The following is a 17,361-nucleotide window of genomic DNA, read 5'->3' as shown; positions in this document are numbered from 1 at the left end:
TGTCCTCTGAATACATTTTTTTAAAATGTTTTAATCCCTATATGTTAGAAATCAAGAAATATATTTATAACTAATTCATGGGTAAGTAAATATATCATGGTAGAGCTTAGAAAATGAAAAAGTTTGAACTAGAAATTAATAAGAGTAGTACGAATCAAATTTTGCGGGTTGCAGATAAAGCGTTATTTGGTGGGAAATTTTTGACATTAAAACCAAATATTTAAAAAGAAGAAAGACAAAGTTAATAAGCTAGTCAGAAGAAGAACAAAACAGGGGCACCTGGCTGGCTCAGTCCAAAAAGCTTGCAACTCTTGATTTTGGAATCATGAATTTGAGTTCCACATTGGTCGTAGAGATTACATTAAAAAAAAAATCTTAAAAAGTAGAAAAAGAACAAAACAAGCACAAATAGAAGGACAGAGTAATGCTGATTTGGTCATCCTGTTTCCTTACCATCACATTTTGATACCTCTTGAAATAGTAACTAATTTATAGGTTGCAAATGCTTCCTGGTTCTTCTGAGCTCTTAGTAAAGGCATTATTTTGCACCACTCAGGCTTATAGAAAAGGTTGTCTGGGAAATACATATTAAAAATACAATGGGATCTCACTACCTGTATTTCAAATTATTTCTAAAAATTTAAATCTTATGGCAAGTGTTGATTAAGATATGAATGAATGGAAATGTTCATAGGTTGCTGGTAGGAGTGCCAGTTGACCTAACCACTTCGAAAAATAGTTTGACATTATCCAGCAATATACAATATAAAAATAAATATATCCAGCAGTATATAAATATATATTACAGTAGACTCCCTTTATCTGTAGGGGATACATTCCAAGACCCCTAATGGAAGCCTGAAACCATGGATAGTACTGAGCCCCATATACACCATGTTTTTTTCTTATACAGACATACCTATGAGAAAGATTCATTGATAAATTAGGCACACTAAGAGATTAACCACAATAATAACAAAATAGGACAATTGTAACAACGCACTGTAATAAAAGTTAGGTGGATGTGGCCTCTCTCTCAAAATTCCTTACTGTTCTCACTCTTGTGATGATGTGAGATGATAAAATGCCCACGTGATGAGGTGAACTGAGGCGAGGGACAGAGGCATGTGACCTAGTGTTAGGCTACTACTGACCTGATAACTCATCAGAAGGAAGACCATCTGCTTCCAGACCACAGTTGACCATGCATAACTGAAACCACAGAAAGCAAAAACATGGACATGGGGTGACTCCTGTACCACAACACCAGTTTAATTCAAGAACTCAAGTTTGCCCTAATATTCAAAAATCAAATTAGTATAAGTCACCATCCTAACTGAAAGGAAGAGAAAAATCATATAATCATCTTAATGAAAGCAATGCATTTGATAAAATTCTATATCCATTCAAGATAAATCTTATAGCACATGGAAACAAAATTTCCTTTTCTTTTTCTTTTTTTTTTTTTTTTTGGAAACAAAATTTTCTTAATCTGTTAAGAGTCTGTACATACATATATCAAGTCTGATATTTAATGGTGCTGTATTAAAGCCCCCCCTGAAATCAGAAACAGGACAAGAATATCCACTGTCACCATTTTTTTTTTTTTAAACATTTCCCTTGAGTTCTTGTCCCAGACCCCTGTTCAGGAATGCCGGATGCATTCTCCAGCTCCTGGAGTGCTGTCAGCAGACAACCTTCTACTATCAGCCAGCTCCGTGTGGGATTGCCTTGCTTGAAGAGAGACACCTCCCACGAAATCACACCTCCTTCCAGCAAGTCCTGCAGGCAATGACTGATCCAGGTGGAGGTATAAGAACCATTCCCCTTGCCTCATGTCTGGACACATCTGAGGGGTTATCCCTGCTTTAGAACTTTCCATAAGCTTGATGCGGTCTCTACTGAGACTGCCTGACAGCTCAGCTTCTTAGGCTTGCTGGCTTCCCTTTCCAGAGCCTCTTGCATGCTCTTCTCCAGCTTCCCAGGGACAGCTTGAGCCATGGTTGGTGCAAGAAGGAAGGAAGGAGGTGGGTGGGGGGAGGGAGGAAGGGAGACATCTTAGAAGGTTGGAAGCAGGAGGTTCTGGGCACTGTAAATACTCTCTTCTTGGTCTGGGTGTTGGTTACACAGGTGTTTGCTTTATACTATTTTAAATTGTATAGTTTAGTTTTGTGCAGTTCTTGGTATAAATGCCTTTTTTTTTTTTTTTTTTTTTTTTTACAATGCATGACCATTGACTTGGCTCATCTTTGCCTTTTCCCTTAATCCTGGAAACTTCTTTAAAAAAAAAAAAGATTTTATTTATTTATTTGAGAGAAAGTGAGAGCAAGAGTAAGAGACAGAGAGAGAGAGAGAGAGAACAAGTAGCAGGGAGGGACAGAGGAAGAGGGAGAAGCAGACTTATCACCGAGCAGGAAGCAGGGAGCCCACGTGGGGCTGGATCCCAGGACCCTGAGATCAGGACCCGAGCCAAAGGCAGATGCTTCGCCAACTGAGCCACAGGTGCCCCAATCCTGGAAACTTCTTATATGTTTGGCTCCGATTTAAGATGCAGTTGTCCAGTGATGATCACACATTATAAAAAGCACATTCTTAGGGCACCCGTGTGGCTTAATCATTAAGATAATATCATTATGCTTTCTGCTCAGGTCATGATCCCCGGGTCTTGGAATTGAGCCCCGCATATGGCTCGCTGCTCAGGGGGGAGTCTGCTTCTCTTGCTCCCTCTGCTGCTCCCCTCACTTTTGCTCTCTGGTTCTCTCTCTCTGTCAAATAAATAACATCTTTTTCAAAAATAAAAAATAAACAAAAAGCACATTTTTTATGATGATTATTAGTTGGGACACACACACAAAGCAAAAGAGGGGATGATTTCAGGATTTTTCTGAATTTTACTCACTTAGGATCATGTGAGGTTAAACTGAAGAGTATAGTAGAAGGAGCATTTAACCTTCAGTGCCAGAAACCGGAGTTCAAATCCCGATAGAATGTCCCTTCACTTTACTGTGCCTCAATTTCCTCACCTATAAAATGGAAACAATTTTATCTTTTTTTCCCCTTAGATTTCATTTATTTATTTGCGCATGTGAGCAGAGGGAGGGGCAGAGGAAGAAGAAGAATCTCAGACTGTCCTTTGAGAGCAGAGCCCCACAGGGCTTGAGCTCAGGACTCAGAAATCATGATCTGAGCCAAAATCAGGAGTCAATCACCCAGGCACCCCCACAATTATATATTTATTAAAAGATAATTGAAGTTAAAGTGAGGGCTTTTGTGTGTGTGAATGCTCCTGAGTCTAATTTATGTGTGCACGGGCAGCCTGGGTGGTTCAGTGGTTTAGCGCCGCCTTCGGCCCAGGGTCTGATTCTGAAGTCCCGGGATCGAATCCCACGTCAGGTCCTTGCATGGAGCCTGCTTCTCCCTCTGCCTGTGTCTCTGCCCCCCCGTCTCTCTCTGTGTCTCTTATGAATAAATAAATAAAATCGTTAAAAAAATAAAAATTAATAGTTTATGTGTGCAGGAAAAAATCTTCAAATGACTATACTGGTCTTACAATTAACCTACGATCTAGTAAAGTCAATAAAATTGTTTTACATCTTAAATTCTTCAGGCTTTCAAAATTAAGTTTCTACTCATATTATTCTGTTTATAAGTTTAGCAATTTTTACCGTAAAGAAGACTTGAAAATATTTGGTCCTATTTATAGATTTAACTGAATTTCTTTAAACATGTTGTGCCACATTTTTAAATTTAGTATGTTCAATTTAATGTACTAAATTTCCTTTTTAGTGCTTCAATTGTTTGAACAAATAGAATGTTCTCCTGTATTTAAATAACTCATAAATCTAATACATTTAACTTATAAATATGATGAACTTTATGTTCCTGTGAATATTCCAGCTCTGTCTACAAACTTGGTACGATTGTAACTTAAAATAACAAATTATAGGGGAGAAAAACATACTTCTCCCTCTACCCTCTGAGTTCTTAGCTGAAACCCTTGTAATAAAAGTCAGATTAACAAGATAAAAACAAGTGGAAGTTTATTAACATTTATACCTCATGTAGACATAGAAGATAGCATCTGCTGTTTTCAAGTGCCTACAGCTCAAAATCGTCAGTATGCCAAGTTGGCATGGAATGTTCTAGACTCCTATGGGCATACGTTGGGGTGGCACATTCTGCTACCCTTCAAAATCTAATTCAAAGACTCAAGTTCATATTTTAAATTGAAGTCACCAGGTTGAGCCATTGCTCTAAGAGGTCAAATTCTCTTAAACATAAATACTTAAAATACCCAGTGTGTACAAATGCTTCAAAATAAAAATAATAGCATGGGTTTGATACTCTTAAATATTTCTGTATGTAATACCAAATCCTTCTAGGGTGGAAAGATGCTCATCTAATAAGAAAACTATTGTGCCATGCATTTACATGGGCTACATTCCCATATACTTTAGTGCCTCCCTTCGCAGCTTGCTAAAATGTCCTAAGAACCAGAGTTAGCAGCCAGGAAATGCATGAGTCCTAGTTTGTAACCCTGAGGGAATACACTTGATCCTATATCTAGTTGCTGGGTAGGGCAAGGGAAGATCAGAAGCCCAGGTTTCTGGATGTAAGGACTCCATGCAGGGACACCTGGGTGGCTCAGCGGTTGAGCGCCTGCCTTCCACCCAGAGAGTGATCCCAGGGTCCTGGGATCGAGTCCCACATCGGGGTCCCCACGGGGAGGCTGCTTCTCCCTCTGCCTATGTCTCTGGCTCTGTGTGTCTCTCATGAATAAGTAAAAAAGAATTTTTAAAAAATAAAGTATATTTTAAAAAGGACTCCATGCAGATGGCTAGTAAAATAGAGTGTTTCTAGGGGCAAAACAGATGGGCATCCATGAAAGAAATTACTTAATATCAAAAGATATTAAGAGAGAAGGCAGGAGAGGTAGGCCGAGAGACAGATTTCAAGAATGAATGTGTTCCCAGTGGAAAGTCACAATTGACTGCCCAGTTCCTAGAGCTGGGACAGTTTTCACATCCAGAATCCACCAAAGGAAAATAATGTCCCAACAAGGAACGACCTTGCAGCATCAAGGCAAGCATATACAGAAGTGATGTCCCAGGCTTCATCCAAAGGGTTCTACAGTCATGTGCTTGGATAGCAATACAGTGCGCAAAGTGGAAAACCCAGATCTTTCAAGGTCAGTTAGATACAAGGTTCAAGCTGACCCTGATTCAAGCCCATCCTAGCTTCCCTAGAGGGAGTGGGGGAGGTGTGGTTAGGAATCAGCTACATCACACATCACATCCACATGGAGGCACTTAACTCAAAGAACACATAATCCAGACCAAAATCCAGACTGTGGACACATTAGGGAATTGAGTATGAGAATAGAATAAGAAACGAAGGCAAAATAAGAAGGGTGGGGGTGACTGGGTGACGGGCACTGAGGTGGGCACTTGACGGGATGAGCATTGGGTGTTATTCCATATGTTGGCAAATTGAACACCAATAAAAAATAAATTTATAAAAAAATAATATTGTATTCTAAAAAAATAAAATAAAACTAAAGATGTAAAAAAAACTGAAAGTCTAAATGATAATGATGTAGGTGTGGGATGGTTGTTTAGCAGATAGTTTGATACAGACACATTGGATTTGGGAGAAAGATAAAGACAGTTATTTCAGACTGTTGCAAACAATTATATTTATGTATGCCTGTCAAATTTTTTACATGATAAAAATATCTTGATTTGAACTTAATTATAGTTTTAACAACCAATGCTTTTATATAGTCTCAAATGATTTTTAAAAACTCACTCTCTTCTTTCCTCCAATCTCTCAATCCCCAGACTGTCTTATAGGTGAGCATTTATTATTAGTTTCTGGTTTAGTTAATTTTGTTTTAATGTAGCCTGACTTCATTGTATTTTAGTAAGAAAGTTAATCTGATTAGATCCATTGCCATTACTGATCTATACTGGGTTTTTAAATACTGTCTTATTTTGTCTTTTTGTTTGCTGTCTTTTCCTTTTTGTAAATATATCAGAATGTGAATATGTATTCTCACATTTGCCTCTTTCTTTTTCTCAAAGATAGCATACTATACAGATTGTTTTGCACTTGGCATCTTTTCACTTTATGTGTTAAAAATTTCAAGAACAATCACCAAAGATTAGAGTTACAATCTGTAGCTTCCACACAAATGGCAAAAAAGTAGGAAGGGCCTGAGTATAGGAATATTTCCAACACAAAAATGAAAAAAAAATGTCAGGAAAATGGGGGCAATGAGATTGTAAAAAACAAACCCAACATAGAAGAGTAATCCTAATATATCTAAGTAGATTAAATGTTAGAAAAATGGATCTAAAAATATGAATATTAGGGGCATCTGGGTGTCTCACTGGTTGAGTGTCTGCCTTTGGCTCAGGTCATGATCTCAGGGTCCTGAGATGGAGTCTTACATCAGGCTCCCTGCAGGGAACCTGCTTCTCCCTCTCCTATGTCTCTGCCTCTCTCTGTGTATCTCTCATGAATAAATAAATAAAGTCTTTTAAAAATAAAATAAAATAAACAAATTGTATTTCAAAGAAAAGTATGCTTTGTATAGACAAATTTTGGTTGCTTGAAACTCAAGTAGATCATTGCATGTTGAAATGTTGAAATACTTAGGATAAACTATCTTGATGCCTGCAATCTATTTTTAAATGGATATTTATGTATGTGTATATATGTGTATATATGTGTTTATAGCTGCGTGTGTGTGTGTGTGTGTGTATACTTTTCTAGGGTTTTCATAACAAAATACCACAAACTGGTTGGTTTAAACAACAGAAACTTCTTTGTTCATAGTCTGAAGTCTAGAAATCCAACATCAAGGTTGTCAGTGTGTTTTGTTAGGGAGGAAAAATTTCACCTCAACCCTTCTTCGTTCTTTGACTGGTTTAATAATCAAGTTAACATTACAGAAGTTAACAGGAGAAGACACATTTAATTTCATACATATGGGAACCCCATACACATGACAGGCTCGAAGACAGAAAGGTAAAATGAAGTGTCTATGCCATCCTGAGCTAAGGGATGGGGGTAAGGGCCTGGGGCTTCAAAGGGGAGGAAGAAAATTCACAGGATAATAAGAGGAGCAGATACTTGGTAATTAAATGTCTTCCCTGTCAAATAAAATTCATCTCTGGTAAAAATCTTATTCTGGGAAAGACCCCCAATTTAAAGTCTTCTAGGTACTTTAAGGAGGGGAAAAAGTTTCTCTTGAACCTGCGGGGTCTTGATTGACTTCAGCTCAAAATAGTCCACATGTCAAAGTGGCACACTCTGGGGACACTTGTTGTAAACTCCTTCAGTCCTGAGGCCTCTCTTTTTGGCTTGGAGATGGCTGTCTTCTCTACGTGTCTTCACATCATTTTTCCTCTGTATGCATCTTTGTCTAATTTCTTCTTATAAGGACAACAGTGATATTGGCCTCATTTTAACTTGATGACTTCCTAAAAGACTCTACCCTATGCCTAAATACAATCATATTTTAAATTACCAGGGGTTAGAACTTCAACATACAAATCTTAGAGAGACACGACTCAGTCCAGAATTATATATATCAGAGATAAATAAAATAAAATCCCAAATTTAACAAGTGGTGAATCTAAATGAAGCTCCTACAGATGCTCCCCACACTACTCTTCAATGTTGCTGGAGATTTACAATTTTTCAAAATAAAAAATAAAAATAAAACTGACAAAAGCAGAAGCATTTTGAAAAAAAAACTGTACTTGTCATAGATGCTGTTACTCAAAAATATTCTTTGCCCCTCCCCTGAGGAAGAATTATCTTCTCTGTTCTATGGGTAGCAAGGTTGTTCACATGGATCCTGTTCTTATGGGAAGCTCTAGACCAGTGCCATTGACAGAAAAGGCAAGAGGCAAAAAAAGCACTGTATGACACTGTTGACCTAAAAAGAGAGGTAAACCATGGCAAGCTCAAAAATGTCAAAAAAAAGAGATGAGTTTATTAGGGAAGAGCAGGGGAATTGTAATTCGGGACATGCAAGCTATAGCAAGCTGCAGGTGCATCCATTGAGGGTTTGAGGTAGGCTGTATGTATGAGTAGGGGATATAAGGAGAAAATAATTCAGTTGGAGTCTGATAAAATAAAACACAAATGGAGACCAGCTTTGGAAATTCCTTGAGCAGACAAAACCAATCCAGTCATGCAAACAAAGCTCAATTCAGTTTATTTTGTGAAATCAATTTGACCTAAGTCATTTCTTGTTCAGGCCTCTGGAAACCAACACCGGATCATTTCAAGAAATTTCCAACACTGTCAGTTTTCTATAATTGGGCATTTATCTGAAGCCCTACTGCCTGTGGATACATACGTAGTACGAATACAAGCACATGAACTTTAGAACAGCGGCTGCCTTTGAGAAAGAGGAAGAAGGGCAAGTGGGCTGCGCAGTGGAGGGTTTTTGGGGTTTTTTTTTTTTCCGCTTCTTTAAAAAAATAACTTTCTGACACAGAGATGACAAAATGTTAAGATTTGTTAAAGTAAAATAATTAAGCACAGATTTCTTCATAAGGTCATGTGAAATTGCCACTGCCATATGTCAACAGAAGTTGAATAGCAACAATTTCATTTAGTTTGTTAATAATCTAGATGTTTTCCTGCAATGCTGAAATATTCATCATGAAAAAGCAAACCAATGATAAGTTATCAAATGCATTTAAGCAAACAAATAAATAAAACTTAAATGCAAGGATAGTGCTCCTGCCCTTTCTGGAAAAAAAAAGGGGGGGGCATTTTATCTCCACAAAGCATCAGCACCATGGAGGGTGGGACGTTTGGATGATGCATGCTCTCAAACCCCCTGAGCAGAAGGCTGAGGAGAGTCTGAGTTCCTAAATGAAACAATAGATGTTTTCTGACTTTCTTTTGCACTTGGGAATCTTTGCTGACCAAGGAATGGTGATCTGGAAAGAGAAGTGTCAAGTAGCCAAAATAGCACCTGCTGGGTTTCTGACTTGATGAGCTAGTGTTTAGATTAGAGTTAGAATCTTCTGGTGGGTTCCAAGCAAATAGATTGTGCCGACGTGTGTAATAAGGGGATATTATGGTACTGCCCAGGAAAGAAATACAGTTGATCCTCATTAATCATAGGTTCTGTATTTGCAAATTCAAAAACAATTTTGCAAATTTGCAAAAACAAAAATTTACAAAATTTATTTGTAACCCCAGATCAATACTTGCTCCTCTTCTTGGTCATTTGGAGACATGTGCAGAGAGGTGAAAAATTTGTGTTGCCCAATTCACAAGTTCCCAACTGAGGCTGAACAAGGTGATGTGCTGGCTTCTTCACTCAGTTCTTAGATATACAAGTGTCTTTATTTTTATGTCACATTTTTCACATTTTTTTGTGGGTTTTTTTTTTTTTTTTTTTGTAATTTGGTTGTTTAAAATGGCCTCAAGTGCAATGCTGCAGTGTTGTCTAATGTCTGTAAGTGCAAGGAGGCTGCAATGTGCCTTATGGAGCAAATATATGTGTTCCAGAAGCTTCTTTCAGGCATGAGTTATAGTGCTGTTGGTTGTGAGTTCAGTGTTCATGAGTCAACAATAGGAGTTTTTAAAAAGAAATACAGATAAAGCAAGGTTATATATTGATTGCTTCTGGGACATCTGGCTGGCTCTGTCAGTAGAGCACGCAACTCTTGGTCTTGGGGTTAGGAGTCAAGTCCCATGTGAGGCGTGGAGCCTACTTAAAATAAAAAAAAAATAAAATAAAATATATTGGTTGGTTCATGTTGTGGCCAGAGGTTTACAGGAACCTAACCCTGTGTTTTCCCTGGGGACAGTAGCTCAATATTTGGAAATTCAAGGTCGGAAGCAACTTTATAGAAGGTAACTACTGTGAATAACAAGAATCAACTATAATTGGAAAGAAATGCTTTGAGCAACAGGTCAGATCCAACCCCTAAGTTTCAAATGCCAAGAAGTCCTAATTTGGAAGTGATGGTGACAGTCCCCAGAGTTCTTGTGCAGGACTTGTAATAAATAGGACACTTGTAATAGATAGGGTAGTACTTGGTTTCCTAACACACAGGATCTAAATTTGGTGTAGTGAGAAAGGGGAAGGACCGTGCAGAGACAGGGCTTCTTGAGTAGCATGCTAGTCTGAGCTAATACTTTAAGAATGAAGATGGCCCCAGAATAAACCTGGCTGTACATAGCACCCCATTTGACCTCTTAAAAAATGTATGATTCAGGGGTGCCTGGGTGGCTCAGTTGGTTAAGCAACTTCAGCTCAGGTCATGATCTAGGGCTTCTGGGATTGAGCCCTGCATAAGGTTCTCTGCTCCGTGGAGGGTCTGCTTCTCCCTCTCCCTCTCCCTCTCCCACTGCACCTTCCCCTGCTCATGCTCCCTCTCTCTCTCTGAAATAAATAAATGAATTTTTTAAAAATGTATAGTTTACAGAGGGGAAAAAAAAAGAAGTAGTGGAATAGCATTCAGATACACAACAGCATGTCCATTATAAAGGAAGCATGTGTCATTCACAGAGACTTGAGATCAACAATGAATCCACACTGAAAACAAGTGAAAGAAATCTGCCCTCTATTTCTTAAAATTGTCTAGTTTAGCAATTCCAAGTAAGAACACAGATGCTGTGCCCATAGTGGGCATTCAGTAATACCAATAATGTGAAAGTACTACTGTCTCTCCTTTCTTTTTACTACCTTGATCACATTTTTTTTCCTTGATCACATTTTAATAAAGCACTTCTGCAGCCAGGAGGCAGTATGGCACACTGGTTAGGATATGGGTCCTGAAAGCACAGATACCTTTGCTTCCAACTTGAAACCAATCGCATAGTTGATCAACATGCCTCAACTCCCACATTTGTAAATTGGGTATAAAATAGTATATAATGCATAAGTTTGTTGTGGATTAAATAATGAATAAAGCACAAACACTCTATAGAATGCCTAGAGTGTAGTAATTGCTCAACAAAAGCTAGCTAATATTATTATAAGCCTTTACAACTCTCACTGGCTTTCTCATTCAAGAATATGACATCCAGGGGCACCTGGATGGCTCAGTGGTTGAGCATCTGCCTTCAGCTCAGGGCATGGTTCCAGGGTCCCGGGATCGAGTCCCACACTGAGGTCCCTTCAAGGAGTCTGCTTCTCCCTCTGCCTATGTCTCTGCCTCTCTCTCTGTGTCTTTTACGAATAAATAAATAAAATCTTTAAAAAAAAAAGAACGAATATGACTTCTGGCTTGTGTACAACAGCTGCTTACATTTAAAGAACTTTATAGACACTAATTCTGCTTTAAAAAATAACTATACACTCATTTGCTTTTATATGTTCAAATAGGCTAATTAGAACAGTTAGCAGGCTTAAGGTTGGTCAAAGAGCTTTTCGAAGGAACAGAATAATGACTTCCTTTTTGCTTATTTCCCTTTTTCCCCCAAGGAAAATGTACTTAAATGTCACCTCTATTAGCTGTATGTTGGTAATCTGCTACCTTGCAGCCCGATACATTTCCTAAACTACTAATTTGTAATTTGTTTTGTCTATTTTTTATTCCCTCATTTCAAGCACACATCAAAGCTCTTCATGTTTTCTTACTTAGGAAATTTTCGCAGAGCTGAAAGCAAAATCCCACCACTCTTTCTGCCTTTTGTGAAAGCCTAAACACAAGGAGGAGATTGTGTTGGGTGTCCCCGGGTAGGAGGATGGGAAAGAAGGCCTTCACTTCAGGGAGAACATGGGTGAGGAGGGGAAGGGGAGATATTCTTCTGGATTCGGGAAAAGAGTGTGTGTGTGTGTGTGTGTGTGTGTGTGTGTGTGTGTGTGTGAACCTATCCTTCTCTGTATCAGCACCTGGGAGATGTGGCGCAGAGACCAAGGAGGAAACCCCAGGTGTAGGGTTCCCAATCTTGGCAAAATTCCTTTGCCCACAAGTAGCAAAGGAGCATCAGAGCCACAGTACCATAAAGACCCTTGGGAATGAAGACAATAGGACCACTGGTGTGGAGTGATGGATGGAGAGCCAGCTCTCATCCTTTGCTGCTGTAAGACCTCCATGCCTGGTATAGGAGAAGCCCCAGTGACAATTGGAAATAAATCTCTGCCTTCATCTCAGCAAGATGGGGAGCTAGAAACTAAGTCCTAGTTATCTAAAAGAAAGTGAAGAACAGATTCCTGGCACATGGAGTTTGTGGCCTGAGATTTACAAAGACCTCATACCCAATAAAGAGACAGGGAGGCCTCCTACATGGGGCTATGAAGGAAACAGAAATTATCATCTGTGGGCATGTGGCTGGATTTATCTGAAAATATAATGATTCTGGTGTTATCCAATATTCAAGGTATTTGACTTTGTAAGAAACTCATCTCCAGAGGCAGAAATTACAGCAAAATCAAGAAAAGCAGAGTCAAAGTAATTTGTCAGAAAACATTATCCTGGCTGGAAACAAAATTTAGTTTAAAAAAAAGTGCTACATCAGTGAAAAATGTGCAAGAAAACATTTCCAATAAACTGGCCCGACACCAGGTTAACACGTAAAGGAAAACTCTGCAGGAAATTTTAATTTGCAGATTATTTTCTTCCCTACTACATGATGTCTGACATTGAAGATTTTAATAAAAAGAAATGAGATCACCAAGATGATGATTATGCCAGCCTAATTTTGACTCATTGTAATAATAACAGCCTTTAGAACATTATGATGAAAGATTTTAATCTCTAGTGTTATCTTAAAGATAGAATCATATCCTTCAGGCAAATCCCCTTGTTTTGGGGTTGTATCTAGTAGTCTAAATTCCGTCATGATGCCATTGGGTGGTCTAATTAAGTAAGTTAAATAAGCATGCGCACACACGTGCATACAAATTTCTCTGCCCCCAAAGACAAGCAAATTAAATTTATATTTACTTTTTCTATACAAAGCAAGGCATTATTCTCAGCATATATTATCAATCAGGGTTGAGAACTTAAATTACTATATATGTGCCAGGAGGACTGAGTCAATTGTTTGTGCATTAGAGACCACCTGCCCCATCTCAGGGGATGACATTGATTACCTTTAGCAGATGATATTTTTCTGATGGGATGACAGCCCAATTGGGGCAGGCTTCCCAATTTCTAAAGGTGAGCTAGTCATTCAGATTTTCAATGTAAAAATTCTCAATTTTTAAATGTTAGCAGCTAGTTCAAAAATGTTTAAACGTTCTCTGTTGGCCAAACCAAGCACACCTTCCATGGGCTGTCAGCTGTGGCCTTTGCTATGAATTATATTTTAATAATGTTATTGCCAATTCAAAAAGTTTAGATAGCAATGTGCTTCAAGAGTGTATGTGTGTCTACGGTGGGGAGGGTTGTAGTGTGTTGAAGGGTGAAAAAATGGAGAGAAGAAGACAATCAGAAGCAGTGGTTTTGCTCTTATATCCTAAGACCTTCAGAATTTACATTCACCCCTGCTCTATTTCTGCTTAGCCTCTAATCAAAGCCCCCCTGAGAAGCCCAGAACAGAGATGTTATTTGGATACAGGCTCGGACGGGACCCCATGCCTGGCCCCTGTGGAGTGTGGATCATCGACTGGTAAGGTTATGATACCAATCTCCAAAGCTCTTGATAAGGAGCACAGCCTCCCAGAATCTTAGCTCCAGAAATTCCAGAGACTGTCCTGGAGATATGTCATCCTCCTCCAGAATTCTCTTTCCTGGGAAATCAGAAAAGCTTTTTATCAGTACTTCATGACTTGAGTTACATGATGGGGACTATAGTGAAGCAAGCAAGGCATCTAGGGTACAAAATTCAAGAGGACTAATAGAATATTATTTGGCCATAGAAAGGAATAGGGTAGTGGTGCAGGCTTCAACATAGATGACTCCCAAAAACACACTAAGTGAAAGAAGCCAATCACAAAAGACCACATATTGTATATTCCGTTCACATGAAATGTGAAACACAGGAAAATCCATAGAGACAAAAAAATAAATTGATGGTGGTCAATGATTATAGAGGTGGAGGGCAAAGTGCAGGAATGGGGAGTGGCTGCTAATGAGTGCTGGATTTCTTTTTGGGGTGACAAATGAGTTCTAAAATGTATTGTGACGATTTTACTCTGAAGAGTAAAAATCACCAAATTGTGCACTTTAAAAAAGCGAATTGTATGGTATGTGAAGTATATCTCAATATTATGACAATAAACAAGAGAGACACAGATCCTGCTCAACTAGAAGGAGCTGTTTTGGGACCTGAGAAGGAAAATGTAAGGATAAATCACTCCTCGTGTGATCCTAGGAGAGAGGGCCCCTCAGCACCTGGCTTGTCTGGATCTCCTCTGGCCCTGAAAAGTTATCTTAATCCTGAATTCAGATTCAGATTCAACTAGTGTTTACCCAAGCAACTATCATTGCTCCACCTTTGGGTTCTGTTTATTTATTTATTTATTTTTCCTACAGACTTACACTCACTGATTCATTCTACAAAGGATCACACACTTCATGCCAGGTCTCAGCTACATGATAAAAATAAGTCATTTGACTTTGAGACACTTAAGAGTCTGAGCCAGGGGTGGGGAGGTGGTGTTAGCCTTTTTTGTTTGTTTGTTTGTTTGTTTTTGTGACATAGATACCTTTGGACTACTTCTCAGATTCTTTTTGTCAATCATGCAATAACAATTGGATACAGTAACTTAGTACAAAAATCTTAAAACAAAACAAAAGAAACAGAAAATTTCTGGGCACTTGGGTGGGTCAGTGGTTGAACATCTGCCTTTGGCTCAGGACGTGATTCCAGGGTCCTGGGATAGAGTCCTGTATCAGGCTCCCCATAGAGAACCTGCTTCTCCCTCTGCCTGTGTCTCTGTCTCTCTCCCTGTGTCTCTTATGAATAAATAAATAAAATTTTTTAAAAAAGAAACAGAAAAAAAAAAAAGAAACAGAAAGTTTCCTAGGAGTTTGACCAAAACTGCAAACCTGAAAGTAATATTTTCAAACTCATAAAATGAAACACACAAGATTGCCAAGGAAGCTAATTATTTTGAAATACAGGTATTCAATATAAACAAATTGGGCTTCTGTAGTAATACATTAAACGACAAGATCTGACAGCGTGATTAATAACTACAATACTTTTCAAGTAGAGCCAAAGGGTCTCAATGATCACGATGAGGGAGGAAAGTATCCATGACATGATGAGAAAGTCATAGGTGGTGTTAGTAAACCATGGTCTCTTGCCCACATTCATAACTGTAGACAATGCTCAATTTCAATGGGAAGTTAGTGACAATAAAGACATAACTTTTTTCCCACTCAAGTTCACAGACCCCTCAAGCTTAGGGACCTCTTGGTTTTTGGACCCGAAGTTAAGAACCTCTAGTAGTAGGGACACTCTGTGACAAGTTGTGACACTATAGCCTGGGGGGAGCATGGCAGTGAAGAGTGAGCCTTGGGTTTGAGTGTCCATATACCCCAGCTAGCTTTATAATCTGGGCAAGCTTTCCGAGTCTCAGTATCCTCACCTGTAGAGAGGACATAGTGATAGTGACCATTACATAGTGTTGTCTTGTGGAAGAGCTGAAAAAACCCACACACATAGAACAGTTAGCACAATGTCTGACACGCAGAACAACTGGTGTTACATTACAAGTTTTTGGCATCCCTGTGGGCAGTTCTCAGAAATAGCCATTCGGGGATGCGTGAGTGGCTCAGCGGTTGGGCATCTGCCTTTGACTTCGGGAATGATCCCAGGATGGAGTCCCACATGGGGCTCTCCGCAGGGAGCCTGCTTCTCCCTCTGCCTATGTCTCTGCCTCTCTCTCTGTGTCTCTCATGAATGCATGAATAAAAATCTTTAAAAAAAAAAAAGAAAGAAAAAGAAAGAAAGAACGAAAAAAAGAAGAAAGAAAGAAAGAAAGAAAAGAAAGAAAGAAAGAAAGAAAGAAAGAAAGAAAGAAAGAAAGAAAGAAAGAAAGAAAGAGCCATTCAGGTATTTTGACTTTTTTTTAAAAATTACTACTAAATTTAGCCAAAGCATAAATTTAAAAGCTTGTTTCTTTGTTAAGGTTACACAGTCTACTTAAAAATCATTCTATGTCTAGCAAATCCTAACAATCACTTTTAAATGGCTTTTGAATTTCACTCAGTCCCATTTACAAATGTACAAATTTAAGTCCTTTCAAATATTTTATTTTATTTTATTTTTAAAAGATTTTATTTTTTTTTTCACTTGACAGAGAGATAGAGCACAAGCAGGGGGAGCAGCAGAGGGAGAGGGAGAAACAGGCTCCCCAGTGAGCAGGGAGCTCAATGGGGCACTCAATCCCAGGACCCTGAGATCCTGACCTGAGCTGAAGCCAGATGCTTAACTGACTGAGCCACCCAGGAGTTCCTCAAATATTTTAAACTTCACTTATAAATACAATCAATTAGGGTCGCCTGGGTGGCTCAGTTGGTTAAGCATCCAACTCCTGATTCCTGCTCAGGTCATGATCTCAGCATTGTGGAATCGAGCCCCACATCTGGTTCCTTGCTAAGCATGGAGTCTGCTTGAGATTCTTTCTCTCCCTCTCCTTCTCTCTACCCCACCGCCCCACCTTGAGTGCTCTCTCTCTCTCTGTTTCTAAAAAAAAAAAAAAAAAAGGAATAAATAAATGAATAAATAAATACAATCAATTAGATTTCCTTTTCAAACACTAGATTATCCACTTTGCTACTCTGGAGTGTGGTCCCTGGAACCTTGGCTTTATGGAGGCACTTGTTAGAAATGCAAAACCTCTAGCACCACCCAAAACCTATTTCAGTAAAATCTGCCTGTCCATAAGGTGCTTAGTGATTATCATGCATGTTAAAAATATGCAAAACCCTTCTCCAGACCTACTGAGGCATATCTGCATTTCATAAGGTCCCCATCAATTATCCTGTGTGGTAAAGCAGTAAACTCTGACTGGCTGAGCTTTGCAAAGTAATTTATCAACTTTTATAAATAGCGTATGTGAAACTAATGTTCTCTTAAATGTTCCAACAATTTACATAAATTTAATACATTTCTCTTTCTACTCGTGTAAATCAATTACTCAAATATACATTCTGAGTTGGTATTACAACAGTTCTGTTAATCCAAGGGTACAAATTTTCTCAAATACACAAAATATCAATTATGCCCAAATTCTTTCTTTTCCTTACATAAATACTATAATTTTGAGTTACCTCCAACTTCTTCATACTTAATTTTAATAATTTCTGGATTTTGAGAAATGCTTAATAAACTAAACTAACAAACTAAATAAATTATTGTATCAGCCTACATAATTTTAGTTCACTGGTTAATCTTATTAAATAGTTAAAGAACTAATCC

The sequence above is a fragment of the Canis aureus genome, chromosome 37 (genome assembly GCF_053574225.1).
Source record: "Canis aureus isolate CA01 chromosome 37, VMU_Caureus_v.1.0, whole genome shotgun sequence".
In the NCBI taxonomy this organism is placed as follows: domain Eukaryota; kingdom Metazoa; phylum Chordata; class Mammalia; order Carnivora; family Canidae; genus Canis; species Canis aureus.
Note: the sequence above shows the minus strand (reverse complement) of the source record.